The 18,999-nt window shown below is 36.8% G+C and overlaps 1 protein-coding gene across 8 annotated transcripts in view; it reads left to right on the plus strand.

Moving 5' to 3' along the window:
- The first annotated feature begins 785 nt into the window (after positions 1-785).
- The window catches only part of LOC127172903 (band 4.1-like protein 1), a 69,640-nt gene continuing 51,426 nt past the window's right edge, over positions 786-18,999 (plus strand). For 5 of the 8 annotated variants that reach the window (XM_051122410.1, XM_051122411.1, XM_051122412.1 and 2 more), the window contains exon 1: positions 787-1,484. The gene's annotated coding sequence lies outside the window, so the exon portion shown is untranslated. Of the gene's footprint in view, positions 1,485-18,999 lie in introns of all 8 variants that reach the window. The other 3 variants (XM_051122416.1, XM_051122417.1, XM_051122418.1) reach the window with 1 other exon arrangement.

Here is an 18,999-nt window from a genome sequence, read left to right on the forward strand (position 1 = left end):
AGTAAATACAATTTTAAATGTATTTGTTACTTATATTATTCAAAATCAGAAGTCCTGTGTGGATCGTGATTTCAAATTCTGTTGCCCATATTCACTGCAGGGTCAGCACGGCTAGCATTGGTTAAAGGCTTGAATTAATATTTTGAACAGTTGCTACTGGTTTATTGTTTAAAACAAAATTCTCAAATGTTTTAAATGTGCTTCTTTAAATGTGATTCCATTTACTTTGACACTTTGCTATCTAACACGGTGGCATTCAGACGTTCCTCAGTTTGACATACGTGAAACATGTTCAAAAAGTGAGTGTAAAACAAGGTAAAAGATGCACAGGTCAGCTTCCTGTGCAGCTGTGACCAAGCAAACGACTGCAGGGTCATGCATGAGAGGCGACTCGTGACAGGGTGTGTCACCTCATGCAAACACTCCTCGGTGAACACACACCCATAACCCTCACATGACCTCTAGGCAGTTTATCATGAATGCAAATGCACAGCTTATGAAATGTAAGATTCTCCATAACAAAGAGAGATAGTAGATATAGCAGATAATCTGTTTCACAGCCCAGTCAATTTTAAGCCATCATAAACTCAAGCAAAGCAAAACCATTTAGCTCCTTCCAAACACTGACTGCTTAGATGTTTTACAGAAAGATCAGATACTTAGACTGTGAATGCTAATGTGAACTCATCATTATCATTAAAAACGCACAATAATGAACCAAAACACATTACACACGCTGACACATCTGATGTGTTTTTAAAGCCCCCTGGTGGATGGAAAGTGGATTGCCTTGTCCAGGTCTTGTTTAGGCATTCTGCACTGACAGCTATCATGAACTGATCAGATAAGTGCCATTTAATCAGAATTTGTCCTGCTTCAGCACTTCTTTCAATGGACTGCACAGCATTCTCTGACCTTTGCCAGAATCTCTCTGCTCTCTAGAACAGAATGCTCTCCATTTATCCTCTTTTCAAAGCAAATTTTCTATAAACAACGATCGAGATTTAGATTTGGATGGGTACAGCTGGTTTTGCATAGACATTTTGAGGGACAATTAGGTGCGCAAGCGGAAAAAATGAGTCTACGTACTGTTGAACGTTGAGTATCTTAAAATGTTCGTGTTAGCTATGTGTGCTAGGGACGCATTTGATCTCAGCTGACAGAACCCACGAAATTATTGACACAAATTATATATATATGTAAAAGAACGTCGACCCTTGCGATAGTCTTTCAGTAATTAAACATTTCCACATTTTCCCAGGGTTGTAAACACATTTAACACCTCTCAGACTCTTTCTATAGCCCTTCTAGTGATGTCCCTCCCTTTAACAGTGCTCTGCTGCTCTTAGTCACTGTAGCATTTGGTCGGTGCCTTACCGAGGAACAGTCGACGGGATCTGGGCGGGACCGAATCGCCTCGACTGCTTGCGGTTCATTACTCTGAAATCTCCATGATCCACCTGGCCGAGCGCTTGATAGCTCAGGTGAGTGACAGGCTGCGTGTCAACTTGTTGTAGCTTAATGTACAGTGAATCAAAACGCCCGTGCATTTGTAAATTATGATTAGCACTGTTTTGCAGTAGATCTAGAAAGGTTATGTCATGCGCAACACTGCTGTATAGGCTACTACAGTGTACGATTCCAGTTTCAGCTTAAGTGCGCGTACGCATTGCAAAAAAAGAAACAAATCATGCATGCGTAAAACAAATACAGCCTTTTGATCAATGGACATTATAGCCGAATGCATCGTAAATGTAATGTATGTAAGCAATAGCTGGGTACATTCAGTGACAATCACGTCATGAAAGTACGCAGACATTGTCAGGGCATCTACTGACTGATGCATGAAAGAGAAAGCGATCGCAGTTATGTCATGTCTTCATATGCTGTACAACGATTGTATGGTTACATTGACTATCGCAGATCAAAATCAAGCACAAGCGTTGCGGCTTCTAGTGTAATTTGTTTGAATGCATGTCTTGGTGTTATGTACAGTAGAATATTTGTTTGTCTGGTGTCCTAGCTTTTTAAGCACGTTTAGCCTTTGAGGCATAATACGCATTCTTGCTATTACATTTTTCATTTGTGCGTATGTGTGTGGATAAATGAGGAATTCTGGTTCGTTGTGGCTTTAAGAAATGCATTTACTCACAATTCAAAATATAACTTCAATGACTTTGCGCAGCTTGACAGCATTAAGAAGAGTAACAGGTATTGGTTTATTTCAAGGTGGATGAGAATTAAGTAACTCTCACTTGCTGCAGCAGATCACCTGCATATTTATTTTGCATGTTTAATACTAGATGCAATTTACAGTTAAGTAACTGAGTCAGGTTAATTCAGTAACAGCTCAGACTAGCTGCCACCTGGTGCACCCAGCAATTACTGCGGTCAGTTCCACAAATGCGCAGATGACGCTCTCAGATAAGCATGTGTGCGTGAGGCTAGAAATTTTGGGCTGCACAAGGGGTAAACAATTCTTGTAGCACCTGCTGGTGATGACATTCATGTCAAGCTTCATTAGAAAGAACAGACTCATGCAGAATCGGCCCGCGCCGGTCTTTAAACATTTAGGTTGATTCAGCTAGCAGCATCTTTGAAGAAGATTGCTGAGACTGAATTAACACAATTAATCACATGCACAAGTCTAGAGGCAAAGTTCCAGGATGTTCCTTAAACAACTCTCTAAGTAGTTGGATTTGGCCTTTTCTAGATCTGTGCCACTGTCAAAATTTCTAAAAATTAGGTAGTATTCAACAACATCAGATGGTGCATCTCTGTTGTCCTATTGCTTGTCACTGCTCGTTTGCATTAGTTTAGCACATTGAAAATAAATGATGTGTGGCCTCTTTCTTGAATATCACTACTTTTGAAAGTCATGCAGGCTCTTATGCTATCTTTGGAGTGATAGATTTGTCATCTGCCATCTCAGCCCAAATTAGGTTTTTATATTCCACTCCTAAAATTTGCATAGTTGACATTTGTGTTTTCTGGTCTGTCAAAAACACACTTCTAGCACCTGTCTGTGCAGCGTACGTAGCAGATTTACAAGCTAACAATATTACAAAGATACATGCACACATATTTGAGTGTTATGCCAACATGCAACATCTCCCTCGCTAACAGTTAAAAACACCCCGGGGAGATGCAAGTTCAGTCAGGCGTTCCTCCAGTCCTCTGCCACAAGACTGAAAAACAAGTTCAACTTGAAAGTATTTGAGCCTGCGAATTGTATTTTTCTTATTTAGAGAGTTAATAAATGTTGGTTTATTTAGTTCACATAACTGTGGACTGTAATAAGGGAAGATAGACAATGAGTTCTGTCATCAAAGACGGTAAACACATTCTGTGTTAAGAAGGCATAACCTTTGCTGTTCTGGTCTCTTGTTTAATGTAACAGCAAAATTGCTGTCATACCGAGGATGCCAGCAATAATTACACTGCAGTTGTTGCAACATGACAATGCCTGTTGTTTTTTCTTCTTCTCACAGTGGATAGCATATCTGGATTTTAACTTGACTATTCTGCTAACTGCCATATTGATGTGACTAGATTTGTTGCCAAACATATACAAATATGTGACCCTGGACCACACAACCAAAAAAGGGTAAATTTTTTGAAATTTAAATCTTAATAAATAGGCTTTCCATTGATGTATGGTTTGTTAGGATAGGGCAATATTTGGCTGAGATAAAATTATTTGAAAATCTGGAATCTGAGGGTGCAAAAAAAAATCAGAATATTGAGGAAACCGCCTTTAAAGTTGTCCAAATGAAGTTCTTAGTGATGCATATTACTAATCAAAAATTACATTTTGATATATTTACGGTAAGAAATATACAAATTTTTTTCATGGAAGATGATATTTCCTTAATATCCTAGTGATTTTTGGCATAAAAGGAAAATAATTTTGACCCATACAATGTATGGCTATTGCTTCAAATATATCTGTGCTACTTGTGACTGGTTTTGTGGTCCAGGGTCGCATATTATGCTGGCTTGAGAAATTATAATTGTTATTATTCTAAGGCTACAATATCTGACTGTTTTCCCAGATCTTTAAAGCTACAATAACCAAACTCGACACAGACCTTCAGGCTGTTCTTCTGACTTACGCCGGGCATGCATCGCATGATTTTAGCCCAAATTTTCAGTTGCAGACAGTTTTGTGGAAACTGAAGACAAATGCCTGAAATCAGAGGCAAACTGACCTAGAACGAATAAGAGATCATGATACAGTTCAAGGGAAAGTTCAGGGGGTGAAGTCATAGATTTACAACAAAACATCAGCACGTATGCAAGTAACCATCTCTCCTTTGTAGGCTTCTTTTTTCATTTTTGCTTCAAACCACCATACAGACAACTTGTTGCAAGCTTTTTGAAGGCTACAGTTAAATCCAACATGTGAGCTTGTTATTTCCCACGTCACTTCTTGCATGTTTGGTTGCGAAACTTAGTTTGCAAACCAGATAGAGCTGTTGGCAATTCTTTCTACTGAAAAGATGTGTAATGTGTGACCCCCTGTAGGCAAAACATTGTGTTTTGCTCACAACAGCAACTAGATGATACCCACAGACAGTTGAGCAGCGATCCGGTGACTTTGAAAATCATGCAGTATGATTCTGTTGATCAGTTTTTATTGAGCTTATTATGTCTGTATCTTTTGATTGTGACCCTGGACCACAAAACCAGTCATAAGGGTCAAGTTTTTGAAATGGACTATTTGAAATTTGGAATGTGAAAGGTGCAAAAATATCAAAATATTAATAAAAGCGCCCCTAAAGTTGTCCAAATAAAGTCCTTTGCCATGCATATTACTAATAAAAAATTAAGTTTTGATATATTTACGGTAGGAAATTTACAAAATATCTTTATGTAACATGATCTTTACTTAATATCCTAATTATTTTTGGCATTAAAGAAAAATCAATCGTTTTGACCCATACAATATACTCTTGGCTATTGCTACAAATATACCCGTGCTACTTATGACTGGTTTTGTGGTCCAGGGTCACATATAGCAGCTGCATAGCAACACACTAGCAACCATCCAGAACACACTAGCAATTGGGATGCCAGAGACTTGGCATGTTTTATTCATAGATTATGTAAAGCTACAATGCCCTTCACTAGTATTGGCACCCTTGGTAAATATAAGCAAATGTGGCTGTGAAAATAAATCTGCACTGTTTATCCTTTCGATCTTTCATTCAAAAATTTCACAAAATTTGAACCTATCTTTGAAGTTAAAACAATGGAAAGTGGGGGGGAAACCTTATTTTGAAATAAATGTTTTTCTCTAGTTCACATTGGGCGTAGTTATCAGCCCCCAATTATTGCAACATCCTTTTCCCAGGATAACAGCTTTGAGTTTTCTCCTGTAATGCCTGATGAGTTTGGAAAACTCCTGACATGAGATCATAGACCATTGCTTCATACAGAATCTCTCCAGATCCTTCAGATTCCCAGCTCCATTTTGGTACTTCTTCTCTTTAGTTCACCCTACTCATTTTCTATAGAGTTCAGGTCAGGGAACTGGGGTGGCCATGGCAAAAGCTTCATTTTGTGCTCAGTGACACATTTTTGTGTTGATTTTGATGTTTCTTTTGGATCATTTTCCTGTTGGAAGATCCAACCACTGTCCATTATAAGATTTTTAACAGAGGCAGTCAGGTTTAGATTTTTTATCTGTTGGTATTTGATAGAATCATGTTGCCTTGTATCTGAACAAAATGTCCAGGACCTCTAGCAGAAAAATAGGCCCACAACATTAACGTTCCAGCAGTATATTTAACCGTGGGCATTAGATGCTTTTTTATCCATTTGCACCAAACCCATCTGGTGGGTTTGCTGCCAAAAAGCTCTTTTTTTTTTAGTTTCATCTGACCGTAGAAGCCAGTACCATTTGAAGTTCTAGTTGTGTTTGACAACTGAATATACTAGAGTTTGTGTTTGAATGAACAAAGAGGATTTTTCTTGAAACCCTCCTGAACAACATGTGGTGATGTAGGGGCTGTTTTATTTTTTTCTAGGCTCTCTAACCCCATAACTCAACCAATCTCTGCAGTCTTTTACCACTCAAACTCTCCTCCTCACCGTGCGTTAGGACGACATAAAGACACATCCTCGTCCAGGCAGACTTGTAACATCTTTAGTTGATTTAAACTTCTTAATTATTGCCCTGATGGTATAGGAATGTACTTCAGATATATTTGACTCATAAGAATTTCTAGGGGTGCCAATAATTGTGGCCAACATGCATTGGAGAAAAATCATGTGTTTCATAATGTGAGTTTCCCCCCACTTTCAGTTGTTTTACTTCAATGAGTTTTGTGATTTTTTTTTAATGAAAGATCAAAAAGATAAACAATTCATGTTCACAGCAGCCTTTGCTCATATGGCGGGCACTATGTTTTAAATGTATCATTTATACAGGCTGTTTTTTGACTGTATTGGTGGTTTGTTAGACTAATCGACTAGTTGGTTTCGAGTTAAACATTAACTAACAACCACCAAGAACACCTCTTCAGCTGCATAGCAACCATCCTAAATACTCTTGGTATTTTCTGATAAACTGTATTGCCTTCAAAACCTTGACAAAGTCTTGATAAACTTTTTTTTTTAAATATATATCTAGTTTAGATACAGTATTTGAGAAAAGCATTAAGACATGTTTGCTTGATCATTAGTCTTGATACTTTATTGTAATAATTGGATGATGAACTGCAACTGGTCTTGGTCTTGCTTTCTTACAGTACATGTAATTGCATATAAAATTTTTAGTGGTCATTCTTGCATATAGTCACCTTTACATTGTGCATGTGTTGATTTTTGTGCAACCAACAACAGAAAACAAAATGCATGCTCAGTGTCTTGGCTTGTAAGCAAATGCATAGCTAGTTTTTTACTTAAAATGTCATGTTGTTATAAGTTAAATACTCTTTACAAATATTTTTCCATGTTGGTAGCCCCGACTGCATTCGCAGGGAAACGCAAACGTATTGCACTGAAGAAGTGCACACTTTTGACAATATGTCTCTGAGCAACAATAATGAGGGCTGAATAGATGGCAAAAGTGAAACGTCTGAAACACTTGAATTATGCTTGAAGGTAGATTTAATTATGTATGTATACTGCTGCTTTTAAAATGAAAAGAAGACAGGTCTAGGGAAGTGTTTTGGTTTGAGGTTGCTTTATAGCTCAGGATAATTAATGGAATCCCCAGTCATGTTAAATATTACACTTTGCTTCATAAAACAAGCAAATGAGTCAGTCGTTGACATACAGTGACTGTACACAATGACAGCTACACTGAATTATTTTGCTGCTATTTTTTTTTCTTTTTAAGAATTCTTTTTACATCTTCTCTTCTTTTTTGTTGGGAAGTTCAAGGCTTCCATCCTTTTCTCCAAAATGTGAACATTTTTATTTTTTTGTATTTTATCACGCATTATTCCTCACAGAGAAGGAAAAAATGCAAAAAAATGCAAAAAAAAAAATCTTTTCTTACTTAGATTTTTTGTCTTGTTTTCAGCCAAAATATCTAACAATTCCTAAATTAAGAATGATTTTCTAGACAAGTAAAATTTATTGTCTTGTTTTCTGGAAAAAAAGAAGTCAAAATTAAGTTTTTGCTTATTCCTTAGAAGGAATTTTTTGCAGTGCATGAGCAGATTTTTATTCCAGGACATGTGATAAATTAAATATAAAGAAGATTGATTTTCAAACTTTCAAGTAGTTAAAAGTGCCCCTAAATAAAAAATCACTCATATGTGTGTATAGAGAGTACAGTAGTGAGAATCTGTACGTGGGACTGACAGATGGAGCAAACATTTGCAACTCAAATATGTTCGATACCAAGCTCTGTGACTGTGAGCACCTGAATGTTGCTGAATGAATATACTTAGTAAGTCACTTTTTTTTTTATTTTCCAGAGGTATTTCTAAATGCACTGATGTTCTTGCACTGAAGTACAGTGAATGTACTAATTCGATCATTATGGAAGTAAATGATGTCTTCTTCTTCTGTTACTGTTAGTATTGCTCATAGATCTTTCTTTTTTTTGAGATCTTTTTTTGTTCTATGAAAAAAGTGATACTACTATCTTTAAGTGATAAGATTGCATTAACTGAATTAAAAATAGATCAAAACAACAGATCTAAAATACTTTAGCAAATGCTAAGAAAGTTGTCAGACCACAACAAAATTGTGAACAATCATCACTCACTTATATATAGCAAATGCAAAAATCTAGTTAAGTTAATTAGCTAAGTATCTTTGAGGGTTGTTTTTGTCTGAGGAGGCAGGGGAGGCAGTCTTCCAAAGAAAAAAAAGCTAAACTAAAAAATGTAATAATACTCACCAGGACAAAAACAAAACTGTAGAAATATGCATGTGAATTTCTTAAATATGTATATGTTTATCCTGAGTGATGTCATGACATACTACACTGTTGTATTTCAGCGATAGTCCATATAATTACGCAACTAGGTGCATAAAAATTTCATTCATTTAATTTGTCCTTGTGAGAGAGGGACCTGCCAGTGAAAAAAAATAGCACAACAAAGAGCTCCGTTGTGGGATGTGATGAAAGAGAACAGAGTGTCAGTTTATCTGCCTTAATGTGGAAAGGAAAAGACTGTCCAGGATCAAGACTGTTTGCCAGGCACAATCACAGGCAGATGGCTGATGATAGAACAGTCATTTCAGAAGAGAGGTGATAGTGTGATAACCTCCCAATTAATTTTTTCCTTTCTTTGGTTAAGGGGATTGTGTCTTAAACAGTTGGAAAAAGGAAAACTCACATGTGAATTTATTCTGAATAATTTATGATGAACATGGTCCTTTTCCGAAAACAAGAGTGCTACTAAAGGAGAAGTCCACTTCCAAAACAAAGATTCACAAGTAATGTATGTACCCCCTTCTCATCCAAGATGTTCATGTCTTTTGAGGAAAACATTTCAGCATTTTTCTCCATATAATGGACTGATATGATGCCCTGATTTTGAATTTCCAAAATGCAGTTTAAATGCGGCTTCAAACGATCTCAAATGTGGTTGTAAACAATCGCAGCAGAGGAAGAAGGGTCTCATCTAGCGAAACGATCGGTTATTTTCATAAAAATAATTTATGTACTTTTTAATGTCAAACGCTCATCTTGTCTTACTCTGCCTGAACTGTTTTTGTTCCGGTTCATGACAGTTAGGGTATGTCTAAAAACTCTCATTTCATGTTCTCCCTCAACTTCGAAATTGTCCTATATTGCTGTTTTACCTTTTTTGTTAAGGGTGTTTGATCTTCTTTGCATGTTCACTTTCCAAAGACTGGGTCGGTACTTCTGCAGCGATGTGGGATGATTTTAAAATGATTTTTGAAGTTGAGGGAGAAAAAACGATTGCCGTTTTTTGACATACCCTAACTGTCTTGAACCAGAATACACTGAGCAAAACAGAGCAAGGCAAGACAAGCGTTTGAGATTAAAAAGTATTTAAATTGTATTTTTTTAAATAAAAATAACCAATCGTTTTGCTAGATAAGACCCTTCTTCCTCGGTTTACAACTGCATTTGAGATCGTTTGAAGCTGCATTTAAACTGCATTTTGGAAGTTCAAAATCAGGGCACCATATCAGTCCATTATTTAGACAAAAATGCTGAAATGTTTTCCTCAAAAAAAAATTCTTTATGACTGAAGAAAGAAAGACCTGAACATCTTGGATGACAAGGGGGTGAGTACATTATATGTGAATCTTTGTTTTGGAAGTGGACTTCTCCTTTAATTGTCTCCTGTCCTCTACACACTGGTGTTTCATTTTGCCGTCTGTCTTATGTGACTATTAATAGCAAGACTCAACCTGTTGTCTTGGCTGACCCTGCAGCATTTTCGGCCATAGGTCTTTTGTGGTGTGCAGATTATGTTGTGAAATTTACCTGCCTGCATACTATAATTTGAAAGTGCCATGATTAAAGGCACTGTCCAATAAATGGCAATTTATTAAGCAATCGCTGAGGCGGTTTTGGTGTTCTTATTCTTAGATGATGCAGACACATGCTAGAGCATGAGAAATTGAGCTTTGACCTTCAGAAGGAGAACCACAGAGCTGCAGCCCTCTTCTTTCTTATACCTCTGAGTCAGCACATTTAGGAGCTGGGCCAATTTTATATTAGCCTCAACCCTTTAATTTCTTTTTTCTCCTTCTTCCTTATTCAGTTACTCACTGAATAAATCTCACTTTTCCCATGGCTGCAACTGCAGACTGCAGTGATTTGTGTGTTGCTGACATCTATGCTTTCCTGCATGACTTATTGCCTTAACTTTTTTAACATGCTGGTTGCATGCTCCTGGAAGAGGCAAACACAGCTGCAGAGGTACACACGTTTGTACACACACACATACATGCATGCACACTATCTCTGTGTGTCACTCATGCCGAATCTTGTGTGATTTTTACCTAACCTATCATATGAAGATAAAAATAAATCTCATACAGGGATATTTTTCTTTCATTATTTGAATTTTAGAGGCATTCTAACTGCATTCTAATAGGCTTCTAATGGGCTCTCAATACGTATTTTGTTGTTGTTGTTGTTTTTCAAAGTCTGACATACTTCATAATGTAGCTTTGTGAATAGGTTTTAAGAGGAAACTCTTAGCTAGGAGAACTCTCAGATCTAAGATAAAGATAGTTTTGTGAACACAGCCCCAGATAATTCACAAACAGTGTCACATGCTCTCGAATATTGGAAGAAAGCATGAAGCTATGAGACAGGAGATGAGCTCTGCCCTGCTCGTGTCCAACAGCCTTCTCAAGTGGGTTTTTTTTGTGGAGAAACATATTAAAGGAGAAGTCCTCTTCCAGAACAACAATTTACAGATAATGTACTCACCCCCTTGTCATCCAAGATGTTCATGTCTTTCCTTCTTCAGTCGGAAAGAAATTATGTTTTTTAAAGGAAAACATTTCAGGATTTTTCTCCATATAATCGGATGCAAAGTTTTACATGTTGTTTGAACATTAATGTGTGTTGGCAGTGTATGTACACATCTACCCTATAATGTGGCGTCACACCGACAGAGTGTAATAATGAACATCGTCATTTACTCCCGACATCTGAGCCGCTGAAGATGCAGTGGATTACGTTTGTTTGTGAATGCGCCTCCCGATCTACATATATCCGTCTGTGTTCACGCAAATCATTTGTGATCCAGCTTCACTTACAGCAGAAGTGAGCCTAAGGGTTTTTTATGAATCTTTGCGATCACCTTTCCTAATAACTTGCTAGTTAGTAAACGCGGCTAAGGTAAACAGGCTCGTCACTCCACAGAGAGAAGAGAGGGGCGGGGCGAGCAGAGCTCATTAACATTTAAAGCAACCTCAACTACAATAGGATGATTTTTGCAGAGCTCGTTTTGACAAGGTAAAAAGGGTTTTGTTTTACACAACCATTGAGAATTTTTAACCAAAGTATATTATAGACTTTTCATTAAGACCCTAAAGAATCATATCAACTTGACAACAATGACCCCTTTAAACGCGGCTTCAAACGATCCCGAATGCGGTTGTAAACGATCCCAGCCGAGGAAGAAGGGTCATATCTAGTGAAACGATCTGTTATTTAATTTTAATTTATATACTTTTTAATGTCAAACGCTCTTCCTGACCTCTGTTTTAATTACAGTTTATGACAGTTAGGGTATGTTGAAAAACTCACATCTCATGTTCTTCTCGAACTTCAAAATCATCCTATATCACTGTTTTACCTTTTTTGTTAAGGGTGTTTGATCTTCTTTGCGTGTTTGACTTACTTATTTACAAAATTTCTATTGCTTTCCATATTCTTTGTATTGTTTCTATTTTAAAGCACTTTAAAAGTTTGAATCAAATTAAATGCATACATTGTAAATTGTGAATTATTTGAGTAAATATTGAAATTAAAAATGAGTTTTATAGTGGTTAAGCAAAGGTCAAGAGAGTCATAAATGAAACTGCAAACAGTACTGCTTTACAGGCTGGCGGCACTAAAAAGAAAGAGCCGTACTAGGGCACTGATGGCAGAATTTGCAGTGAACATTTTTTGGAGAAAGATTACATAAACTGTTTCCGTCCAAAGTTGCAAATTTAACTTATGCTGAAAATTGAAATATCTCATAAAATTACATAAGCACTGTTTCCATCCAGCAAGATGAAGAGAACTAAATCGTAACTTCCTGATAAACTGGCGCTAATTGATGATTACTAAGGATAATTTTCTGCAGTGGAAGAAGCCAGGGTCTTTTTTTGTGTATAATACATTATTTGTTTCTCAGAGTGTACAGACGAAATGCAATATATGTGGTCATGTTATGTTGCTTTCGGATCTGGTTGCCTGCTGTTTGGAAGCAGTCTTATAAGACTGTTATGAAAGGTAATCATATCAAACCACTTTTATGACAGACTTTGGCTCAGGCATTTCAGAATTTCAGATACTGTGAACCAGTGGTCCAGTGGTTAGTCCAGTTGTGCCATCCAATCAGTTTCAGGTTTTCACAACAAAACCCACCCAATTGCTACTCAAAACTAGCCCAGTCGTGTTTCAAGGGGGTCCCCCATTAAAAATCACATTCCGCATGTAAAATACACTTTTTTGGAGGGGTTCCTCTGGTTAAATTCGCATTTCAGGGGATAAATATAACGTATTGGGGTCACTTCGACCTGCGGACATGAAAAACAACCTGTGGCAACAGTAGTGCAATGTGGCAACCTGGCAACACTGCATCCAATAGTGTGAAGTCACATGACTTTTTTTGATGCACATTGAGGAATTTATTTGGTGAATGTGTTTACATTATTTGATATTCTAAATGGTGCATTAAAAAAAGTGAATTGAAACATAGTTGCAGTATAGAGAAGAAGAAATTTGAGTCGGGCAAGTTAGTTGTTTGTGGCACCTATACAGACTTAAGCCTGAAGTTGCTCCATCTGTTATCAACAAAGCCATCCAACCTTATTACAGACAATTACATCACTCCTACATGGTGGCTTGCTTGCTAGATGGCTAGGTAGAAATTACAAATTGCAGTTTGTTCAGTTCAGTGCTGTTGTTATATGTGTCAGTCTCTGGTTTAAAGCCGTGTAAAATCTTGATAAACACTCAGCAGAGCCCGCTCATGGAATATTAGGTCGCTTTCACACTTGGTTCGATTGTTTGGTCTAAACCAGTTTAATTGCTTCTCCTTCCCCTTTCCTTCACTTTTGTGTTTTGAACCTGTGGTTTTGTGTTAAGTAAGAATGGAACTTGTGCCTGCAAAGGTTCCAAAGAATGGGGTAGGGCTGCACGATATTCAAGAAAAGAGCTATAAGCGATAATTTGTTAAATAATGTGATAAAATGGATATGCAATACAATAATCATAATCAATTAAAATGAAAACATTAAAAACTGAAAGTTGCATGACTAACATGCTACAGAAGCATATAATTGTAGTTATATTTAGCTCTGACATTATTTGGTATATCTAAGCTGTTTGCTCATTGTCTGTTAACTGAATTCATGCAATGACAGGAGTATTGACATTTCAAAATTTAAAATCAATATTCAATTTTAAATACTCAGTATTTTCTTTTTTCCTGTCTTATCATTTAGTTGCATGTTGATTGGTGTTAGAGGTCATTTGTGGTCACCTTTTATTGTGGTGATACCTGAAAACTCTGCCCCTGAAACTTTATTGACAGACTCTTGTGTGAGAGAAGATTTGAGACGATGGTGATTTATGCAGAAGAACAGTTCCTTTTGTTCCTTGCTTTTAATTTGGTCATTTTATTCACTTTTAAAGGAGACTAAGGTCAGGCACACATCCATAATAGGCCCTATCATAATATAGGTCACAATGTTATGATAGGTCAAGTGCCTGTTACCGAAAAATGTCATATTGCATACAGCTGACGGCCTAGCAACTGACATTTAATGGGAATTGTACTTTTTTTTAACATTTGTACATACAAGTTTTTGGTTTCAGATGAAGCTTGAGGGTTTTTTTTTGAGGAATGCTGTACCTTAACTAGTAAAAACTGTGTAATGCACAAAATCTTGGGGGCTGTTGCTTTATTATACCTTGTGGCCAAATGAAATGTCATCCACTGAAAAAATAGCTTCAGTAAACAGGCATTATGTCATCTCCAGTCTGCTTTTCTGTGAAATTACACAGTGTCTGTATGAGGGTCTTCTAAGCATGCGGAAGCTTTTTGAAATGATTCACAGATAATTACCATCTTAAAAGATCCCACTTTGCTGCCACAGAGGTTTGTTAGCAAAGCTTTAAAGGCCATCTCTCACACACTTGCGTACTGCAGGCATAAGATCTAAAACTTCCCAGACTAAATTACCTGTATGAAGACACAAAATACACAGCTGAACTAAGGGCATTTGATTTTAGTCAAAGGTTTTGCTATTTCAGCTTCCATGAGCCATTGGACTTCCTTTATCTATGAGGTGCCCAACTATCCCTTTGTATTTACATTTATTTATACAGTATATCAGTCTTAACAGATCTTGGCTTGCTCGCTATAATGGTATAATCAAATACAACATACAGAAGTGGTTTTGTTTTCATTTCAATTTCCACTGATAGTGCCCCAGAATTGAGAAGAGGCCATTTTGATTGGATGTTATCAACTATGAGCTCTGTTTTGAGAAAACAAGACTACTCCCTATGTCTCTGGGATCGTACCACAGGCTTCCAACAGGTCAGACTGGTTTCTCTTTGCGTGTTGTATGCTGCCAATTAAACTGTAATTATGTTCCTGTCCCCATATATCAGAGTATTTTAGGATGTGTAATGAAGTACAGTATAGAATGTGTAAAATATAAACATTGTGGCGCTATCAAAACATAACCTGCTTGTAGCTTGAACAGTAGAATATGGCATTAGCAGTACCAAGACTGGTTTGATTCCAAGGGAATGCCCAAAAACTGATCAAATGCATTTCCTTAATGCAATCTGGCAAATACATAACTGTAAACATTTCTCTGTTTGTTTAAACATGCGACTATTCTTACACAGCAACACTGACTCAACCAAAGGCCCGAGTTTAGGGATTCTTGTTTCAGTTCTTTAACGATTCCATTAATAATTTTTATTTTAAAGGGGTCATCGGATGCAAAGTTCACTATTACATGTTGTTTGAACATTAATGTGTGTTGGCAGTGTATGTACACATCTGCCCTATAATGATAAAAATCCATGCAGTGGATCCAATCCATCCCCTTTTTCAAATCGAGCCATTCTCAGATGCCTCAGAGGCCACTCCCACCATAGTTGATTGACATGAGCGTCTTACCTCAGACCCGCCTTACATCAGCTGTAACAGTCTGACCTCCATTGTTTCGATGCCGGAGCAGGGATGTAAGTTAGACAAGAATATCTCTGATTTAGTGATTGAGGTGTTGTGTTGCTGGATGTAATAATGAACATAGTGGTCGTCATTTACTCCCGACATCTGAGCCGCTGAAGATGCAGTGGATTACGTTTGTTTGTGAAGGGAATGCGCCTCCCAGTCTACATATATCCCTCTATGTTCGCGCAGATCATTCGTGGTCCAGCTTCACTTACAGCAGAAGTGATTATAAGGGTTTTTTTATGCATCTCTGCAATCACCTTTCCTAATAATGTGCTAGTTAACAAGTTTCTCGGCTAAAGTAAACACGCTCGTCACTCCACAGAGAGAAGAGAGGGGCGGGGCGAGCAGAGCTCATTTACATTTAAAGGAACAATCCATCAGAATGTGTTGATTTTTGCAGAGCTCATTTTGACAAGGTAAAAAGGGTGTTGTTTTACACAACCATTGAGAATTTTTAACCAAAGTATATTATAGACTTTTCATTAAGACCCTAAAGAATCATATCAACTTGTAGAAAATGGGCATCCAATGACCACTTTAAAGGAACTGATTTAATTCTCACAAGCTGATTTATACATTGATTACCCTGATCTCATCAGCCTTTAGTAAACGAATAACTGATCAAGTTCAAGACTGATTTGTAAAAATCATTTAGAAGAGTCGTGTGTTTCATTAAAAAGAAATGGCTCATAAGAGCCTTGTAAACCAGCAAGGATTATACAACGTCTTAATTTCTCTTTGTCTTGATTTTAGTTACAGTCTTTTTCTCTTTTCACAACTCATTTCAAACATGACAAGACTTTACACTTTTATGTTGTCATTGTTGTGGCTAATTAACCTTAGTTTTCCTTTGATGCAATTAAACTGAACAACAGGAGATTTGTCTGACTCAAACAACATTGAAAATGTTAACAAAACAGAATTAACTAAAGAAATCAGAAGGCAAAATGAATAACAAATATGAAATGAAATGTGAAAAATGTGAAAAATGAAATGGCATAGTTATTAGTACATGCCAGCAGTATGCTCTGAAAAAACAGTGATGGATGTTATTGTTCCACATACTATAGGTAAACCAAACCTTCTGTCAGCAGGGAAACCTGCCTGTTTGCTCAGAGAACAAAAAAACACCTCTTCACTCAATGCTATAACATCACTAATGGTCACACAAACAGGAGCATGTGCGAGCAGACACGTGTTCTCACACATGCTCCTCAGCATGCAAAGATTCCTTGTGAGGCTGCACGCTCTGTCTTTTTCTGCTGGAATGCACATATTGCTGCAGTAAGCAACCCTGCTGGCGCTTAATGCCACCATTTTTAATTGGAAATTCGCAGCATCCTGTAATCTTGTGACAGCATATGTGAAATCTCTCTCTTCTTTTATCTATATAATTCACAGGCGAATATCTCTGGAGTTTGTTTAAAATCCTATATCACACCACTGCAGGACTTGCATTAAAGGTTCCTTTGGGAAAATTAGCAACATATATGCAAGTGATTTACTCGCAGTATTTATTTATTTACGTATTTTTTGATTAATTACAGTTAAAACTAAAATTAATTCAGAAAAAGCAAATTTAAAACTTATGGACATTATATTTTTTGGCATGTCACGAGCAGGGCTCTGTACAAGAATAGATTTGTCAAAAAATGACAAATAAGAATAAGTAGTCTATGTGTATGACCAACTGTGATGCATCAGCGAATTATTAAATGTAAGTTTCAAACCTTTTTTGTGACACTAATGTGATGAAACAGTCAAAAAATGTGACTTAGGGGTAATTCCATATAAAAGTCAACCATAAAAAATTAGTTTTTACTAAAGATTTTTACTATACTGAAAGCACAGTATATGATGTCAACATTTTGTGGTTCAAATACCCATGTGAGCTCTGTCTTAAAGTTTTTAAAGCTTTTTTTTTTATTTTTAGTGCATTTTTATTTTATTTTAATTCATTTTAAGTGCTGTTTTCAGGCTTGTCACATCCATAACAGTACATGTTTCTCATAAATAGACATATCAAAATTAAAATAAAGTAACAATTTTATGTTCTGTGAAGAACTATCACTTCTCTGTTTGTTGGGTATTATTGCATCTGGTTTGTGCATTTTAATTTGCAGGAATCCTACAAAGTATGTAGCCTCTCAAAAACTGTGTCTTTTTTTGTCACATCCATAACGCATGATTATTTCCCTATTTTAACATAGAAAACTTGTGCGTAGACTGATATTTTTCTGATGTGTAGACTCTATCAACAAGGGTTTATTTAAATATAAACAGATGGTTCGGTATATTGGTAACACATACATTCTGTAAACATTTATATGTCACATCCATAATGCTGGAATTGCCCTTAGGCCTATGTCAGTCATAATTGTCTCATTAACAGTAATTCACCTTTTCTATCATTTTATTTTTTATGGCATAATGCACACCTGTCACGCTTGGTTGCAGTAAAGGATTGCAGAGTTGAGCAATTGCAGCAATCTTCTTTTTATTAGCAAACTCAAAATGAACAGTACATTCAGGAATCAAAATAGCTTTTAACACGCTTACGGTTTAAAAAAAGACGAGCAGTTCCACTACAAACAAGTGTGTAGCTCAAATTAGTAAGAATTGCAGCAAACAAGGAAATCAGACATACAGAACTAAAACAGACAAATGAAACACAATCCTGACATGCAGGAAGGCACATCTACACATCTTAACTGTATAACAAGTAAAATCCATTAGAGTGGGGTGGAAGGGGGTTAAAGGTGGAGAACATTGGGAAAATTGACTAGGGTCTCCTGGTGGAGGGAGAAGCCAGAAAAGCAGGAGGAACCAGGACTCAGAGCATAGTATATTTGTTAATGTCCCCATGGAACTTGTTTGCATAATCTAACTTCAGTGTAAATTCCCACTACTATGATTGGGTAACATTTGCATTTGGGTAACTTTGCATATGAAGCAAGTATTGCATGTGAAAACTTTGTTTTTTTAATCTCAACAGCTGTTGAGATTAACCATGAAAATGCTGATTATAGCATTATATTTATATTTACTCCCATTGCATAAACATTTGCAGCACAGTGCACTGTCAAATTACAGTCATGTCTGATCTTGCCATTACAACTCGATTTCTGCAGTCTCTCAAATGCTTTCACCATGACATTGCAAGCATGGTGTGAATACGCAAGTGTAGTGAAGATAGCATCATTGATTATGTTGTAGGCTAGTATATATCACTTCACTAACACGCTAGTCATCAAAGAGGTGAAGACGAAGTAGTAGGCTGTGCAGGCACATCGGAGATTATGCAGGCCTATTTATCCTTTTTTAAAGGAGACGTCCACTTTCAAAAACAAAGATTCACATAATAATGTACTCACTCCCTTGTCATCCAAGATGTTCATGTCTTTCTTTCTACAGTCGTAAAGAAATTGTTTTTGAGGAAAACATTTCTGCATTTTTCTCTAAATAATGGACTGATATGGGGTCCCGATTTTGAACTTCCAAAATGCAGCTTAAATGCGGCTTCAAATGATCCCAGATGTGGTTGTAAAGGATCCCAGCCGAGGAAGAAGGGTCTTATCTAGCGAAACGATCGGTTATTTTTATTTTAAAAATTCAATTTAAATAC

This window comes from Labeo rohita, chromosome 11 (genome assembly GCF_022985175.1).
Source record: "Labeo rohita strain BAU-BD-2019 chromosome 11, IGBB_LRoh.1.0, whole genome shotgun sequence".
Classification (NCBI taxonomy): domain Eukaryota; kingdom Metazoa; phylum Chordata; class Actinopteri; order Cypriniformes; family Cyprinidae; genus Labeo; species Labeo rohita.